The sequence below is a fragment of the Zalophus californianus genome, chromosome 3, assembly GCF_009762305.2.
Source record: "Zalophus californianus isolate mZalCal1 chromosome 3, mZalCal1.pri.v2, whole genome shotgun sequence".
NCBI lineage: Eukaryota > Metazoa > Chordata > Mammalia > Carnivora > Otariidae > Zalophus > Zalophus californianus.
This window is the reverse complement of record NC_045597.1, coordinates 142684275-142701518: the sequence shown is the minus strand read 5'-3', so window position 1 is coordinate 142701518 and position 17244 is coordinate 142684275. Positions and strand designations below refer to the sequence as shown.

Genomic DNA, 17244 nt, shown 5'->3' with positions numbered 1-17244 from the left:
AATCTAATCACTGCATTATGCTCAAAGCTCAGAATTTTAAGATCTACAACTGGTCTAGATGCAGTTCTTCTTGACCTAGAGACCTGTGATCTAAAAAGACAAGTTATCTGTCCCCTAAACAACAACCTACAATAATGAAACAGAGCAGGATAACCACAACAGACACTCCCATTAAAAAAAAAGAGAGAGAGAAGGATCAAAGATACATAACAGTTATAGTCCATAGAAATTCTGAAATCCGGCCCAGCAACAGTTTCTAGGATCCCCTACTCAGAGGTAGGAAATGTTCCTTGATTAAGTCTCAGTTCTGATCCCTGGAAGTAGCTTCCAAATAAATTGTTCTTTATGACCCTTGGCCCCACCCTGTGGATGTCCTTTCTTTTTTTAATCCTGCCACATCACCTTGAATACAAGCCTGCTTGATGACACTGTGGCCCTGTTGCCTTTTTTTTTTAAATTTTTTCCTGTCACCTCTTTTATCACAACAGCTGACTCCCTGAAAATCCTCAGAAGAACTACAATGTGAACATATGAAGTCCAAGGGAACCATCAAAATTCACTCTAAATTGCTGACCCACAGAATCTGAGTTAAATAAATGTTGTTTCAAGCCCCTTAATTTTCAGGTGGTTTGTTACACCAAAATAATTCATAAAGTTTTTAAAAACAGCATTCCTACTGCAGAAGATAAAGCCAAAAAAAAATCACAGTCTTTATAAAGAGAGACGATAAAGCCAAAAGGAACATAAAAATGAGATGACAACATCAGCATATTGTTCACACCAAAAAAAAAAAAAAAGAGAGAGTTACTCCTTCAGGTAAAAAGAAAATGCTCTCATTAAGTTCAAAACAAATTTCAACTACATGTGGCTAACAAGAAACATCTAAAATGACATGACAGAGAACTGTCCAAAATAAAATAGTGAAAAAATTATTAGGCAAATAGAAGCAAAAATAAATAAGTGGTTGCATTATTATTATGTAGTTAAAGACCCAAAGCCTCAATGGTCTATTTTTTAGAAAAGATAAATCAATAAGAAATACATATCTGTTGTGAATCATTATTACTGAGTATCATCAAAATATATAAATATTATAAATACAAAAAAATAAAATAGGTATTTACAAATTATTGAAGTTGAATCTTATTAATAAGATTGAATGATTTAGGATACAATATCCTATATAAGAAAGCATATAAAGAATACATTATTCTCAAGCATTCCTAAGACATGTCTAAAATTTGATCATATAGAAGATAATAAAATAGTTCGAAAAATCCCCAAAATAAAAAATTTCAATGGTTCATTTTCTGACTCTATGGCTGGGGCCCTTAATCAGAAGTCTATGTATAGGCTTCAGAAAATCCATGCAACTCCTGACATTGGATTTTGTGTTTATAAGCATTTTTCTCAGTATTGAGTACATAGTATTCATCAATTTTCCAAAGGGCTCCAATCTCTCATAAAAATTAAATTGGGAACCAATAAATACAATTTTAGGTGAAATACTAAAACCCAGTCACATAAAACTTTTTTTTTTAAAAAAGAATATTTTAAACAATACTGTTAAATTGAATATAATACACAGTTCAAACTACTGTTCCCATTTAGTGAACAGGTAGGTGTGTGTAATCAAAATTGCTTTGGGTCTGACAGTGGACATGAAGTTTCATATCTGTTAATCAATGATCCATAAATAAAAGCATTTTTGTCACTATATTGAATCCAGCTACATATTGCAATATGTAAGCTGGTTTACTGTTCTTTGTGTGTAACTTTCATCAATTAGAACTTTTCCCTTGCAAGTAAAACGTAAGTCAAAATGGCCTAAGCAAAAAAGAATTTAATGATAATGAAATTATAATTTCTAGGAATAGGTTTATCTTGATGCAGAAGCTCAAACTGTGTCATCCAGAACCTGGCATATTTCCAACTATATTTCCTGGTCTGTTTGCAGATAGGCTCCTCCATTATATAAGCAAGAGAGCTTGAGCAACTCCAAAAACTTATACAATCTCATATTACATTTGGGTGGCAAATTGCATCTCCCCCTATCCCAAAAGTCTCTGGAACCAGTGCAACCACTATAAAAAATGGTATGGAGGCTCCACAAAAATTAAAAATTGAACTACCATATGATCAAGCAATTCCACTTCTTGGTATTCATCTGAAGAATACAAAAACATTAACTCAAAAAGATATATGCATGTTCACTGCAGCATTATTTACAACAGCCAAGACATGGAAATGACCTAAGTGTCCACCAACATATGAATGGATAAAGAATTTGTGGGGCACTTGTGTGTGTGTGTGTGTGTGTGATGATATTCAGCCACAAAAAAATAATGAAATCTTGCCATCTGTGACAACATGAATGGATCCTGAAGGCATTATGCTAAGTGAAATAAGTTAGTGAGTCTGACAGAGAAAGACAAGTATCAAATGACCTCACTTATATGTAAAATCTTAAAAAGAAAACACACACACACACACACACACACACACACACACACACACACACACTCACACACATGAACTCATAAATACAGAGAACAGATTGGTGGTTACCAGAGGCAGGGGGTGGCGGTTAGTGAAATGGGTGAAGGGAGTCAAAAGGTACAAACTTCCAGTTACAAAATAAATAAGTCATGAGGATGTAATGTACAGCCTGATCTGTAGTTAATAATATTGCATCGTGTATCTGAAAGCTGCTAAGAGAGTAGATCTTAAAAGTTCTCCTCACAGGAAAAAAAAGTATGTAACTGTGTATGATGACAGATGTTAGCTAACTGTGATGATCATTTCACAATACAAAGACTGAATCACTGCATTGTATGCTTGAGACTAATATAATATTATATGTCAATTATACCCTAATAAAAATATTTTTAAAATAAAAATTATGGATACATATACTGTCTGGCCCAGCAGTTTCACTTCTATGAGTTTACCTGAGAGAATATTGCATAAAGATGCACATTGTTTTAGTGGCAAAAAAGCAAACTGGAAACAACATAAATATCCACCAACCACAGAATAAACAGATTGTGGTATAATCATTACATAGCTTGCAAAGTTACAAAAGAATCTACTTGCCTATCATGAATAAATCTTGAAAACACTGTTGAATGAAGGAAAAAAACCTGTATTTGCATTAGCTCGTTGTTCATACGATGAAAATAAAATCAAATAAATGTCTAAATTTTAGCTGTTTAACTAAACCTTGAACTCTTTTGATGTTTATCATCATTTCACACATTTCAGTAAAATCAAATCAGACCAATTCATTATTCATATTCCTGGAAGACAGTGGGATAAATGAATTCTTCACTTACAAAAATATTATCTTATTTATAACTGAAATCCCAATGCATAGAAATTCAGTAGAGATAATTAATGGGAGTTAAAGGAGTCTTTTAAAAAGAAGTTCAATGAAGTGGAAATGTCACATAAAAGAAAAGCACAATATGAAAGTTAAAAAAAAAAACTAGCACAATGAGAGAAGACATGGGACCAAAAAGTGTTCAAAGAATGTCTAAGAGCTTAACCTTCCCGACCTCAGCATAGCTGAAGAAAATAAAACTTATTTAACATTTCTTGGGCTTCAGAATGTATTGTACACTGAAGGAACACAAGATAAATTATTTAGACTGTTTCAACTGAGATTGGCAAAATCCCAACCTGTCATAAACAGGGTTTAAAAAGCTTGATACTGCATAAATAATTCATAGTTTCTAAACCAGAAAATTTTTAAATCTGAAACCCTGCACTGAATAGAAGACTCTATATCAACCACAGGGCACTCATCTCCCTTCAGGAGTTGACTGAGATATTTTATAAAAAGGTCACCATCATAAATAAAAGCACAATATTTCATCTTTCATTTCCTATTTTCAAAATGTAAACCAAACACAGGATATATAGGAGATATGTCATAGCAATTTCTAAGTAAGCAGAGCAACAGAAACACCACCTATACATTCTTATATTTATTATGCAAACTGCATACCAAATTACCTTGTCTTTTTCTTTTTATAGGAGGTTCGGGTTAATTTTATATTTACCCAAGTTCCATATCATAAAAGATTCCCATGATACAATGTGCTTTTAAAGTTAGGCACAAATTATAAACTCCTTAGGAAGAAATCTGACTACAGAATGTTTCTAGGTTTTTACAAGAATTTATCTTTCACATTTTCTTGCCCACAACAAACGTGACTTAATTTTCTTAATAACTTGCCTTTATCAATTACACCCAAAGCATTCAATTAGGCTAATAATACAGAAGTATCTCTTTCTTCCCACATTCATGTTTCACTGGTTTACATAAAAATTCACTCAGCTTCCATGATGGAAGTAACGACTATAACTGACCAACAGGTTTGGGAACAAGCACATTTTATCTGAGGGAAGAATTAAACACATTAGGACACCTGGTGAGAGTTGACCTGCATTGGCATAGCCATGGCGTTTTTATGAGGAGCAGTCAAAATGTTTTACAAGAGAAATAGAGAGCACTGCTTAAGCTGGTGAGTATATTTAGTGGAGGTCAGATAAGAGCACTTCCACGGTATAATAAGGAAAACAGCTACTATCTGTGAGTGTTCACTATGGACCTTGGCACTATTCCAAGTGCTTTACTGACCATCAGTCTGATTTAAATAAATCAGCAGGCGATGAGACAAGTGTTCCATGTGATAATGTCCTTAACACAGAAGCAGATTAACTAATTTTTTTTCAAGAGGGGTCAAGGTAGACTTTCCAGAGTTCCTTTGCATTTAAAACCTTGCATAATTCAGCCCCAAATGCCCTGACTAGTCTTATCTTCCACTGTTTTCCCACTTAAATCTACTACTCCAGCAAGAACATCTAGTCATCATCCCCGTAACAGGGTTGTGTCTACAGCAAAGGGGTTAAGAGAGCTTTGATTTTTCTCACACTGCTGGGTTGTCTCCATACTGTACCTTAATGGCAGTGGGACCATGGCTGGGTTGCTCAGCCTTTTTGAGTCAGTTTCCTTATTTTTTTAAAAAATGGGAATAATACAGTAATGAAGATAGACAATACCTACCTCATAAGTGAAATATTGCCTGTAAGGTACCTGACCAATGCTTGGAACATGCTAAGTGCTCAATAAATGTTGCCTTTTATTATTGTTTTAGAATAGTACTTACACTATTTTATAATATATTAATTATTAATAATTATTAATATTAAGCATTAATTATAAAGAAGTCTGAGGGGCGCCTGGATGGCTCAGTCAGTTAAGCGTCTGCTTTTGGCTTCAGGTCATGATCTCAGGGTCCTGGGATCCAGCCCCACATCAGGCTTCCTGCTCAGCAGGGCGTCTGCTTCTCCCTCTCCCTCTGCTCCTCCCACCCTGCCCGTGTTCACACTCTCTCTCTCTCTCAGATAAATTTAAAAAAAAAAAGATTGAGAACAAATGGGCACTTTCTTCTAATATTTTCTACCACTTAAAATAGGACAACTTTGAATAACCACGTAGTGCTTTTTTCCTTTATGTAATAAAAATATTACCAAATTCTAACACTAATTTATAGCACTCCTGGTTAAAGTAAAAAAGCCTAAAATAAAAAATACACATTTAGGGAGTGCCTGGGTGGCTCAGTCAGTTAAGCGTCTGCCTCTGGCTCAGGTCATGATCTCAGGGTCCTGGGATGAGTCCTGCGTTGGGATCCCTGCTCAGTGGGGAGTCAGCTTCTCCCTTTCTCTCCCTCTGCCCCTCCCCACTACTCATTCTCTCTCTAATAAAAAAATAAATAAATAAAATCTTTAAAAAAATACACATTTAGGCTTTTGAAGTCTCACATAAAGATACCAATATTTTGTTTAGTATCAAGTAAACAACACTCCAAAATAGTCAACAGTGATCAAATATTTCTATGTGTTTAGCACTATGGTAAGTGCTTTATATGGACTATCTCATTCAATGTCCAGAAAACAATGTAAGTAAGCATCACTATTACTATCCGTTTTCTTTTCAGGTGAAGAAAATGAAGCTTAGAGCTCTTAGCAATTTGTCTAAAATCACCTACCCAGTGAATAGTGGAGTCAGGATTTGAACTCAGTCTGACGCCAGAGCCAAAGTTTTAAAGCTCTGTGTTATGCTGCCAGGATTCTCACTGATGAAGATCAAAAATTCAAGGGCTTACAAGGTCAAATCAGAGACCTTCCAGAACAAGGTTGAAGGCTGCAAGTCCTACTGACAATGTTCCTTCTAGCCCTACTCCAAGTGCTGTTTCACAGGAATAGGAGAGATGTTATGATGTATTGGGAAGACCACAGATCGCAGGGTTCTTGAGAAGTAATGTAGATCTGGGATGTTGCACAATCTTTGTGAAAGCTTTTCTTTCTTGAAGGGTCCATTTCAGGACAATGTCTGACTCTCGTGGTTTGAGGAATGCTGAGAACTATAAACTTTTTCTAATGTTCTGCTGGCAAATATCCTGTACTGTAGGGTCCATAGTTATGGTAATGGGGACAGGGATAGAAATGGTTCCCGATTAGCTAACGATGACAGAGTTTTTAATTATAATAATTATTGTGGTTTATTTACTACTATTGTTCCCACTACCTCTCTTGGGTCTTCCTTTATGCCATCTCTTCCCCACTCTCAATTCCTGACATTTCCTATCATTTAAATAAATCTATCAGATTATACCCAGTCACATCCTGGGCAGCTTTTCCTGACTATCCTAGCTCACCATGATTGCTCCTGTACATGAATTCTTATAGTGGTTATTGTCCCCATCCGTTTTCACACTGCTGGCTGGTTTTGCATGCACACTTGCCCTATCTCTACTTACACAAAAATTATAAATTCCTTGAGTATTGCACTATGTCTTATATGTCTCATCACCCTCAGTATCTTCCTTGTGAAACACATTCAACCAAAATACACTGATTTTCTACTTGAAGGAAACATAACCACAGCATAGCAGCATTGGAAATCATTTCGCGTCCGGATCTTTCTTACCCACTCTTGTGATCGGCATACCAAAGAGGAGGAACAAGATGTGATGTGATGGAACAGGCAGGGAATGGGGGCGAGCTTGTTCGTTGAAAGGATTTAGGAGTTCACTCTATGGTCCTGAGAGAAGAAATTTCAGTCACCCCATTGTTAACACAAACAATCCCAAAATGAATAAACAGAAGAAACTAAGCCCAGACTAGTCTCTAAGTTATTAATGCTGGAGACCCTCCAACACAGCGTGAATCAGAAATTCCATGGCCTACATATGAGGTAGCAAGGACAGTGCTCAGGTTACTGAAGAGCCCCTGTCCGAAAAACACAACATCAAAGAAACCAAGGCTCGAAGATGTTAGCTCATTTTTCTCTAAAAACAGAGCTGCTTAACATCAGAGCTTAGGTGAAAATGTGGGTCTCATTTCTTGCACTCTCTCATTGAACAATACACAAATGATTATCAAAAAAGGTTTTATTTTCATTTTATAAGCCTTGACTCATTATGACACTAAAAAAAAATCTAGGGTATAATTAGAACCAATTTAGGATTATTTAAAATAGAATCAAGCTAATAAGCCTCTGCCACAAGTTCCCTTATCCCTCACCTAGGACCTTGACATTTTAATGAAAGATGCAATTTGAATAATTACTTTTTCAAAATATGTATTTGTTTTATTTTTACCTTTAACCTTAACACAAAAGACTGATGGGATATTTCCATTCTCATATAATGGCAAGTAAGGTTTTTCCCATTTTTTTAAATATCAAAATACATTTAAATTTAAGAATAATTTTCAAAATGATGAAATGTTCTGGAAAAAAGAAAATAAGAATTATCGCATGGAAAGCACAGCCACCAAGACATGGAAGTCACCAAGAGGCTAAACAGAAAAGAGCAACCGATTTTCACATATAGCAAAAGATACAAAGTCCTGAGGTTGATGTTAAAGCCATTTTGGTGGTAAACCTGTCTTCAAAACAAAGCTATTTAAAAGTGTATCCTTAATTAAGAAAAATTGAATTTTTCATTAAAAAATATGCACTTAGAACAATCTTGAAGGATTTCTGAGAGTTATTTAGTGAAGACTCACAAAGCCTGTCTTTGAGTCAATTTCAACACCTTCCCTGCCCCTTGCTGCAGCCCAGCAGCCAGTCCACAAGCAAGGTCTGCCTGCTCCATCGACACCAGCATCTATCTCTAGGTCTCCCTGTCTCCAACATCATTCCTCTCTTCCATGTCACTAGCATCTCTTATCCCTGGACTAATAGCATTGCTGCTTTTTCAGTTTACTTTTGCTTTTTCCCCCCTTGGTTGTGGGTACTCACATTTTCTTTTCTATATGTTTATTTTCAAAATTTTATATAATGAATATATTATTTAATAACCATAAAATATGAATGAATGCTTTGAAGATGCATATTCTATATTATTAAATGTTTATACTTATATATTTGTTACATAAATGTAATATATTTTATAAAATACAGATTTAGCACTGAGCCACTTTCATGCCACCCTCATTTATCCACTCCACAAAACTGCCTTATCAAGGTCATGAATGACCTCCACATTACCAAGCCCAGTGGTCAGTTCTCAGGCTTCATCTCATCTGATCCGTTGGCAGCATTTAACACTCTCTCTTCCTTGAAAAATTTTATTTGATTTCCAGTATACCCAGTGCTCCCGGTTTTCCTTTTACTTTCTTGGCTGCCTCCTTCTTTACTGTCTCCTCCTCTTCTCCCTAACTTAACAATACCCCAGGACTCAATCCTTGAACTGCCTCTTCACTCCCTCTGTAATCCAATCTCATAGCTTTAATAACTGAAACCTCCTAAATGTGTATCTTCTGCCCAGACCTCTCCCCTGAAAATCCCGCTCATATGGCCAACTCCCTACCTACCCCCCGCACTTAGATGTCTTAGGCATCCCAATAAATTTCATCCTGGAAATTCCCTTGGCCTCTTATCAATGTTGTAACCCTTATTTTCAGGACCCCACATCACTTACCTGGTTTGTATCTTTGTTTTGGTGAAAATTCCATAGTAAATTTCTAAGAAAGGATGCATCAGAGGCAAATGATTTGAGGCCTTGCTTTCGGAAGTATCTTTATTCTATCTTCACACTTGATTGGCAGTTTGGCTGAAAATAAAATTTCAAGAAATGTCCCATCTCTATTTATTTGTGTTCTATCAAATTTCTCAAAAGTTGTAATGAATTTTTTTTTAAATTACTGTTCCAAATTTTTTTCCCCAAGGACTCTTTTTATTCTCCGAAGGTACTTTTGTTTCTAGTACCCTTTTCTTGTTGAGGTTATGCAGTACCTTTTATGGTACTTAATACTAATGTCAAATAACATCTGATTCTCCTCTTGTTGAAGACTCAGGTGGGATTGCACTTTCTTGTCCCTTGAAGTTAGCATGGCCATAAGTCTTGCTTTGGCCAAATAATTTGAGAGTAAGTGAGTCTTGTCATTTCTAGATGGAAATATTTAACTCCAGTGCTGAAATCCTCAGCCTCTCTTCCTTATGATAGTGATGGTGTAAGCATGTATTGATACGAAGATCAAAGCAGCTTGGAATACATAGAAAACAGCAGCCCAGGAGAGAAGTGTGGATCTGCAGCAGACAGTGTACGAACAAGCAAAAAAAAAAAAAAAAGTTTGTATTTAGGTACCCAGATTTGGGGGTTGTTTGTTATCACAGTCTATGGTATGCTATCCTGATTGATTCAATCATTGGTACCACAAGTGGGGTACTACCATAACAAACATCAAATATATAACAGGTTTCGTGGATAGATAGCAGGTGCTGAAGAAATGGATTATCAGAGGCAGGAAACATGGTGATTCATGCTATGTAATTACAAAATCATTGGTACAACTATGAACCAGGAGTCAGACTGTATTGTTATTGATCTCACAGTTCCGAAGGCAGGGGTAGGAAAAACAGAACTGAATTCTGTGACAGGTTTCTGTGGGTAGTGTTTGACAAGATACAAGAAATAGATGAGGAAAAAATTGTCCAGCCTTCAAGTAGGAAAGAAAAGAAAGAAAAAGAGTCCAGAAATCTGAGGACATGTTAGGAAGTAACTAATTTTCTAAACACAAGCAGTAAGACATAAAATTGAGAAAGTCCTAAAATTAGGGAGGCTCATTAAAACTCAATCTTAAGAAAGGATTAAAGTTATGATATAGTTGCCATAACCATTATCAAAGCCTCTGCATAGTTTAAGTGTTCTTGGATCACCCAGTAAATTCTTTTAATTAGATAAAAACCATAAGGAGATGCTAAACAATGCCTCTTATTGAAATCTAATAGACCCAAAATCTTAAGCTGCTAAATTTCCTCAGAGATGAATGCTCCAATCTCCTGTCCGGGAAGGATTAGCCTATCTAGGAATAATTTCACTGAGTGGAGGAAGGCAGAGAGCTGAAAGCATTCCATTCAATATAAACACTTTCATTTAATCTCATGTTCTTCAGGATGACACCCAAAGCTCCAGAGAATAAATCTCTATTCTCCGGTTCAATACACATAATGTAGCTATTGTTGTCTCCCATCCCATAGGGATTTTTTTTCTGTCTGAGTTCATTCCTTTTTGTCCCTTCTCTGTCATTTTTGTGGAGTTATGGGAGAGGATAAAGGAAAACATAAGTGTCCAATGAACCATATTTAACCAGAAGTCTACAATAGCCCTTACCTGATCTCTTCAGTGCCCTATAAACTGTTCTCAACACCATAGCCAGAATGATCCTTAAAACATAATTCATATTTCCTTATATTAAACCCTCTTGGATATCCATTGCATTAGAATAAAATCCAATTCCCTCACCCCCACCAACCATGATCTACAAGTCCACACATGATCTGAACCTTGCAGATATTTTATCACGTCTCACACATTATCTCATTTTCTATGTGTAAGCCACTCTAGATTTGTGTATGTTCCTTGAACATGGCGAGATTCATCTCTACCTTAGGGCTGTGTTCTCTTGCTGTTTCTTCTAGGAATCCTCTGTCCCTAAGTTAGTACAGGGCCAGTTCTTTTTCATTTAGTTCTCAGCTCAAATATGACCTCTTCAGAGATGTTTACAACAGCCTGATTCCACCCCACTCCCAGTCTCTATATATCATACCCCCTGGTTTTATTTCTTTCTTACAGTACTTAATAATTCAGTAACTATACAGTAATTAATAATTATCCCATTCATTTATGTTACATATCCATTATCTGTCTCCTTCCAGTCAAACCCCTTACAAAAGAATGTGAACTTAAGAGACCTTGTTCGTCTCATTCATCAATGTTTACCTAGTATGGAATATTACCTGGCAAGGTTAGGCACCTAGCGTATCTTTAAATTAATAAACACGACTAAGCAAATGATTTCTATATTATGTTCTAAATTAGAATTATTTATGCACTTCATTTATCATTTAACTCTGTCAAATTGAACTTTAAAAAAAGTATGTATTTCTCCTTTCTCGCCAAGATAAAAATATAACTTGCCGAAGTCTTGCTGAGAACTGCAAGAAATATGGGATAAAATACTACTACTACTACTAATAGTAATGATCAGAGAGCCATAAAGACAATAACTGAAGGAGCAAGATCATGGACAGAAAAAAACCACAAATCAGTAAACCAGTGTTCTGTGAATTCATTTTTCCTTGAGGTATTTGTCAATTGCAGAACAGCAATTACAAGATTAGAGACCAGAATTCATAGCAAAGAAAAACCCCTAATAGGCAGTAGAGAGCCCAGCAGAGCTTTTGGCAATATTATTGCAGAGAGAAAGAAGTGCAGAACACCAGAAAGAGTAAGTATGAAGAAAAACATAAACAAACATTAATTGTACTAAACAGTAATAAAGTCTTGTGAAGATTTAGGTATATGTAGGATTTCAATGACTTTAAAAAATAACAAATGGCAGGATTAGCGGGAGTAAATGTAGTTTAAATATTCTAAGCAGAGCATGTGTCTAGGAAGTAGAAAAATACAAGTTTCTATTTGACTTTATTCAGCAATGAGTGCATATTTTAAACACTAAGGTAACTACTAAGAGAAGAGAAAAAAATAGTGTGTAACTAAAAGGTAAGAGTACAAAAAAAGAAAGATAAAAACAAGTGGGAAATTAGGAAATAAATAAGATTGTAGATATAAATTCAAATAAATCAGTAATTAGTAATTGGATTAATTAGTGCAATTAAGAGACTGATATCCAATTTGGTTTAAAAAAAGACTAATGCTGATTATGAGTCAGACTTTAAATATGAGAACACAGGTAGAAAGGCAAAGATGGAAAACATGCAAGTAAGAACAAAGGGGATGTTATTGTAGCTATTCTAGTATGGCAAAATATTCTTAAAGACAAGAAGTATTTCTAAAGATAAAGACCACTCTTTTAAAATGATTAAATAATCAATTTACCGGGGACATATAACAATTCTGAATTTATATGCACTCAATAATGTAGATTCACATATATAAATGTGCATGAGTGGGAGTCTTTAATATATCTCTCTCAATAACTGATAAAAGAAATACAAAAATCCAGTAAAGATCTGACAGACTATACATGTATGTGTACACACATGCACACACATGAATTTATATATATATAAATATATATGATACACATACACACACAGAATCCTGCCCTAAGAATGGCAGGATATATATTATTTTCAGGAACAGTACAACATCAGTGTAACATTTATCAAAATAAAACATATGTTGATCCATAAAGCAAATATCAACACAGGTAAAGAATTGGGATTTTTCAGAGTATCATCTATGGCCACAAAGTAATTAACTAGAATCCAACAGCAAGAAAACTAGAAAATCTCCACATTTTGTAAAAATGAGGGGATAGACTTCTGCAGCCGTGAATCAAAGATACCTAGTAAGACTAATAAGAAAAAAATATATGTTGGGAAGATCCAAGGAACCAATAATAGAAATGAAAAGGATGACACCATGCCACAGATCATACAAATATTTAAAGGGATGAGATGATTTTATGAAAAAACCCATACCAATAAATTTGAAAATTTAGATGTAGACAAATTTCTACAAAAGCTTAACTCAGCAAAAAGAAAGAAGTCTGAATTTTCTTGTATTTTTCAAGATATTAAATCTGTAATTTAAAACCTCCACACAAAGAAATCTCTAGACTTATATAATATATAACATCATCAGAGACAAAATTTCGAGGAAGAAACATCAATCCTGATCTTGCACAAATGCTTCCAGAAGTTAGAAAAAGAGAATGATTTCTCAAATCATTTTATGAAGTCACTATAAAGCAAAATCTAATTGGGCATCACAAGTTAGGAAAATCATAAGCTAACTTCTATCAAGCATGTATGCAAAACCCCTAAGTAAGCAAACCTAACCCAGCAATATATAAAAAGGATAACACACATCATGACTCTAGGGAGTATTCCAGAAATATGAGATCAGTTTAACATCTGAAAATCAATCAGTGTAATTTTCCACAGTAACAGAATAACAAAGAATTATAAAAACAGTTCAATAAATGCATAAAAATATTTGCTAGAAGAAAACACTCCCAGCAAACATAATTTTTTTAAAGATTTTATTTATTTATTTGACAGAGAGAGAGAGAGCACAAGCAGGGGGAGCAGCAGAGGGAGAGGGAGAAGCAGGCTCCCCGCTGAGCAGGGAGCCTGATGTGGGGCTTGATCCCAGGACCGTGGGATCATGACCTGAGCCCAAGGCAGACGCTTAACCGACTGAGCCACCCAGGTGCCCCTCAAACATAATTTCTATGGGTGAATTTTTGAAAGCTTTCTAAGATTAGGAATAAGAAAAAGGTACTCCTATCACTACTTCTGTCCAACTTTTATCCTTTCCTCCCCACCTCCAGTGTTTTATTTATTTATTGTGTTTTTGATCAAGTGTGTATGGTTTAACTTACATTACCAAAATGTGCAAATAGGAGGTGCTATAATATTTGAACATGGAGCAAAATCCTCTTCTCAAGGACATTCTGACAGTTTTTCAAATGGGTAAAATACATTGTTACTGAAAGTTATCTGTTCTATCTCTTAAGCACAATTACTCCAATCTATATAAAGATTTTTTTCATTTGATTTGGGAGACACCAAACGCTAAGTGTGACCTTGGGCAAAGACACTTCATTGCATAAACTGTTCCTGGCTCACAGAGTTGCCATTGCTTGGAACGGGGCCTAGTGAAGAGTAAGTGTTCTATAAGTACTTATTAAATAAGTAAATAAAACTACTGATCCATCTGCTATAAATACGTTAAGCATGTAACTTGAAAATAAGACATTCACAATAAAAATTAAAAAGACTCCATGACCTCCTTATATATAGGCGGGTCTCTGTTACTTTATATGATAACAAATCCAATTCAATAAGATTACCTTCAAAATACTATATATACTCTTCATTCATATTTGAGTACCTTAAGCTGCTTTAGCACTCCCCTCTGAAGCTCTTATCTAAGAAGCAGGCCTTAATAAAGCTCTGAGACATTCATCTGGTCCATGCCCTCAAGCTTTGGGGACAAGGCCTTTTTCTAGATTCAACACAATTGGATGTCCTGTTGAATTAACTGTCCCTGCCAGTCATCTCTGCATGGAACCATGAGGCAGACTCACCTTATTTGTAAGGCACCACCTACCAGGCCCTTCAAAGTACTGCGGAAAATACATGATGAATAATAAAACACACAAACAGAAAAGGCCAAAACTAGCTCTCAACAATATGCATTTCTTGCTGATCTGAATAGGAAAGAAGGGAAAAAAGCGTCTTATATATAATATATATCAATACCACATTATTATAGAAATTGCATAAAAAATTGTATGTAGTAAGTTTCACCAAAATTGATGACTTACATTTTATAAATGCAAAGCAAATAGTTATTCTAAAATAGTTGAATGCCTAGATAGTATTCTGTATATTGTTTATGACTGTTTTCCCTCATATTTTGCTTATTCTACCTATGTGCTTTGGACTAAATTGTATCCACCCCTCCCCCCTCAAATTCATATATTGAAGCCTAGTGTGATGGTATATGGAGATGGGACCTTTGGGAAGTAATTAAGTTGAGATAAGACCATGAGGGTAGGACCCTCAAGATGGGATTAGTGCCCTTATAGGAAGACACCAGAGAGTGTACTCTCTCTCTCTCTTTCCCTTTCCCTCTCTCTCTTTCCCTTTCCCTCTCTCTCTGTTGCTCGCTCACTTGCTCTCACTCGCTCTCTCTTTGGCATGTGAAGATAAGGTTCAAGAGTCATCTAGATGCCAGGAAAAGAGTCCTCATTAGAACCTGGCCATACTGGCACTCTAATCTTGGATTTCTAGCCTCCAGAACTGTGATAAAAATGACATTTTTTGTTGTTTAAGCTGCCTGGTCTATGGTATTCTATGTGGCAGCCTGAGCTGACTAAGACACTATGTACTATGTTGTGGAGGTTCAAAACACTGCCTTTTGAATCTTAGCTGTTTTGTTTCCTGGTTTATGACCAAGGACAAGTCGCCTTAACTTTTTTCAGATTAAATCCGTTTATCTGTTCAACACGGAAAATGTTTGTTCTGTATTCTGCACAGACTTTTTAGAAGAAAACGATCAGTTGTTTTCTTATACACTAACGATGCAATTGTAGAAAGAGAAATTAGAGAAATGACTCCATTTACAATAGCACTAAAAAACATAAGATACCTCGGAATAAACCTAACCAAAGAGGTTTATTCTCTAGGAAATACAGAATGCTTATGAAAGAAATTGAAGAAAACACAAAAAGATGGGAAAACATTCCATGCTCATGGACCAGAAGAATAAACACTGTTAAAAATGTCTATGCTACCCAGGGCAATCTATACCTTCAATGCCATCCCGATCAAAATTCCAATGACATTTTTCAAAGTGCTGGAACAAACAATCCTAAAATTTGTATGGAATCAGAAAAGACCCCGAATCACCAAGGAAATGTTGAAAAAGAAAAACAAAGCTAGGGGTATCACATTGCCCGATTTAAGCTATATTACAAAGCAGTGATCACCAAGACAGCATGGTACTGGCACAAAAACAGACATATAGACCAGTGGAACAGAATCGAGAGCCCAGATATGGACCCTCAACTCTACAGTCAAATAATCTTCAACAAAGCAGGAAAAAATATGCAATGGAAAAAAGACAGTCTCTTCAACAAATGGTGCTGGGAAAATTGGACAGCTATATACAGAAGAATGAAACTCGACCATTCTCTAACACCATACGCAAAGATAAACTCAAAATGGATGAACGACCTCAATGTGAGACAGGAATCCATCAAAATCCTAGAAGAGAACATAGGCTGTAACCTCTCTGACATCAACTTTCAAGATACATCTCCAAAGGCTAGTGAAACAAAAGCAAAAATGAACTTTTGGGACTTCATCAAGATAAAACAGCTTCTGTACAGCAAAGGAAACTGTCAACAAAACAAAGAGGCAACCCACAGAATGGGAGAAGATATTTGCAAATGACACTACAGATAAAGGGCTGGTATCCAAGATCTATAAAGAACTTCTCAAACTCAACACCCCCAAAAAATAAGCCAAAAAATGGGCAGAAGACATGAACAGACACTTCTCCAAAGAAGACATACAAATGGCTAACAGACACATGAAAAAATGTTCATCACCTGTAGCCATCAGGGAAATTCAAATCAAAACCACACTGAGATAGCACCTTACACCAGTTAGAATGGCAAAAATTGACAAGGCAAGAAACAACAAATGTTGGAGAGGTTGTGGAGAAAGGGGAACCCTCTTACAGCATTGGTAGAGCCACTTTGGAAAACAGTGTGGAGGTGCCTCAGAAAATTAAAAATAGAGCTACCCTATGACCCAGCAATTTCACTACCAGGTATTTACCCCAAAGACACAGATGTAGTGAAGAGAAGGGCCATATGCACCCCAATGTTCATAGCAGCAATGTCCACAATAGCCAAACTGTGGAAAGAGCCAAGATGCCCTGCAACAGATGAATGGATAAAGAAGATGTGGTCCATATATACAATGGAATATTACTCAGCCATCAGAAAAGATGAATACCCAACTTTTATATCAACATGGACGGGACTGAAGGAGATTATGCTAAGTGAAATAAGTCAAGCAGAGAAAGTCAATTATCATATGGTTTCACTTGTTTGTGGAACATAAGGAATAGCATGGAGGACATTAGGAGAAGGAAGGGAAACATGAAGGGGGGTAAATCG

General features: G+C 35.8%; 1 long non-coding RNA gene across 3 annotated transcripts in view; it reads right to left on the bottom strand.

The window, feature by feature from the left end:
• Positions 1 to 17244, bottom strand: part of LOC113920538 — a 478451-nt gene that overhangs the window by 374764 nt on the left and 86443 nt on the right. For all 3 annotated transcript variants that reach the window (XR_003519304.2, XR_003519303.1, XR_003519305.1), the window contains exons 2-3: positions 8997 to 9128; positions 6998 to 7111 (exon numbers count right to left, since the gene is read on the bottom strand). This is a non-coding gene — a long non-coding RNA (uncharacterized LOC113920538). The remainder of the gene's footprint in view (positions 1 to 6997; positions 7112 to 8996; positions 9129 to 17244) is intronic.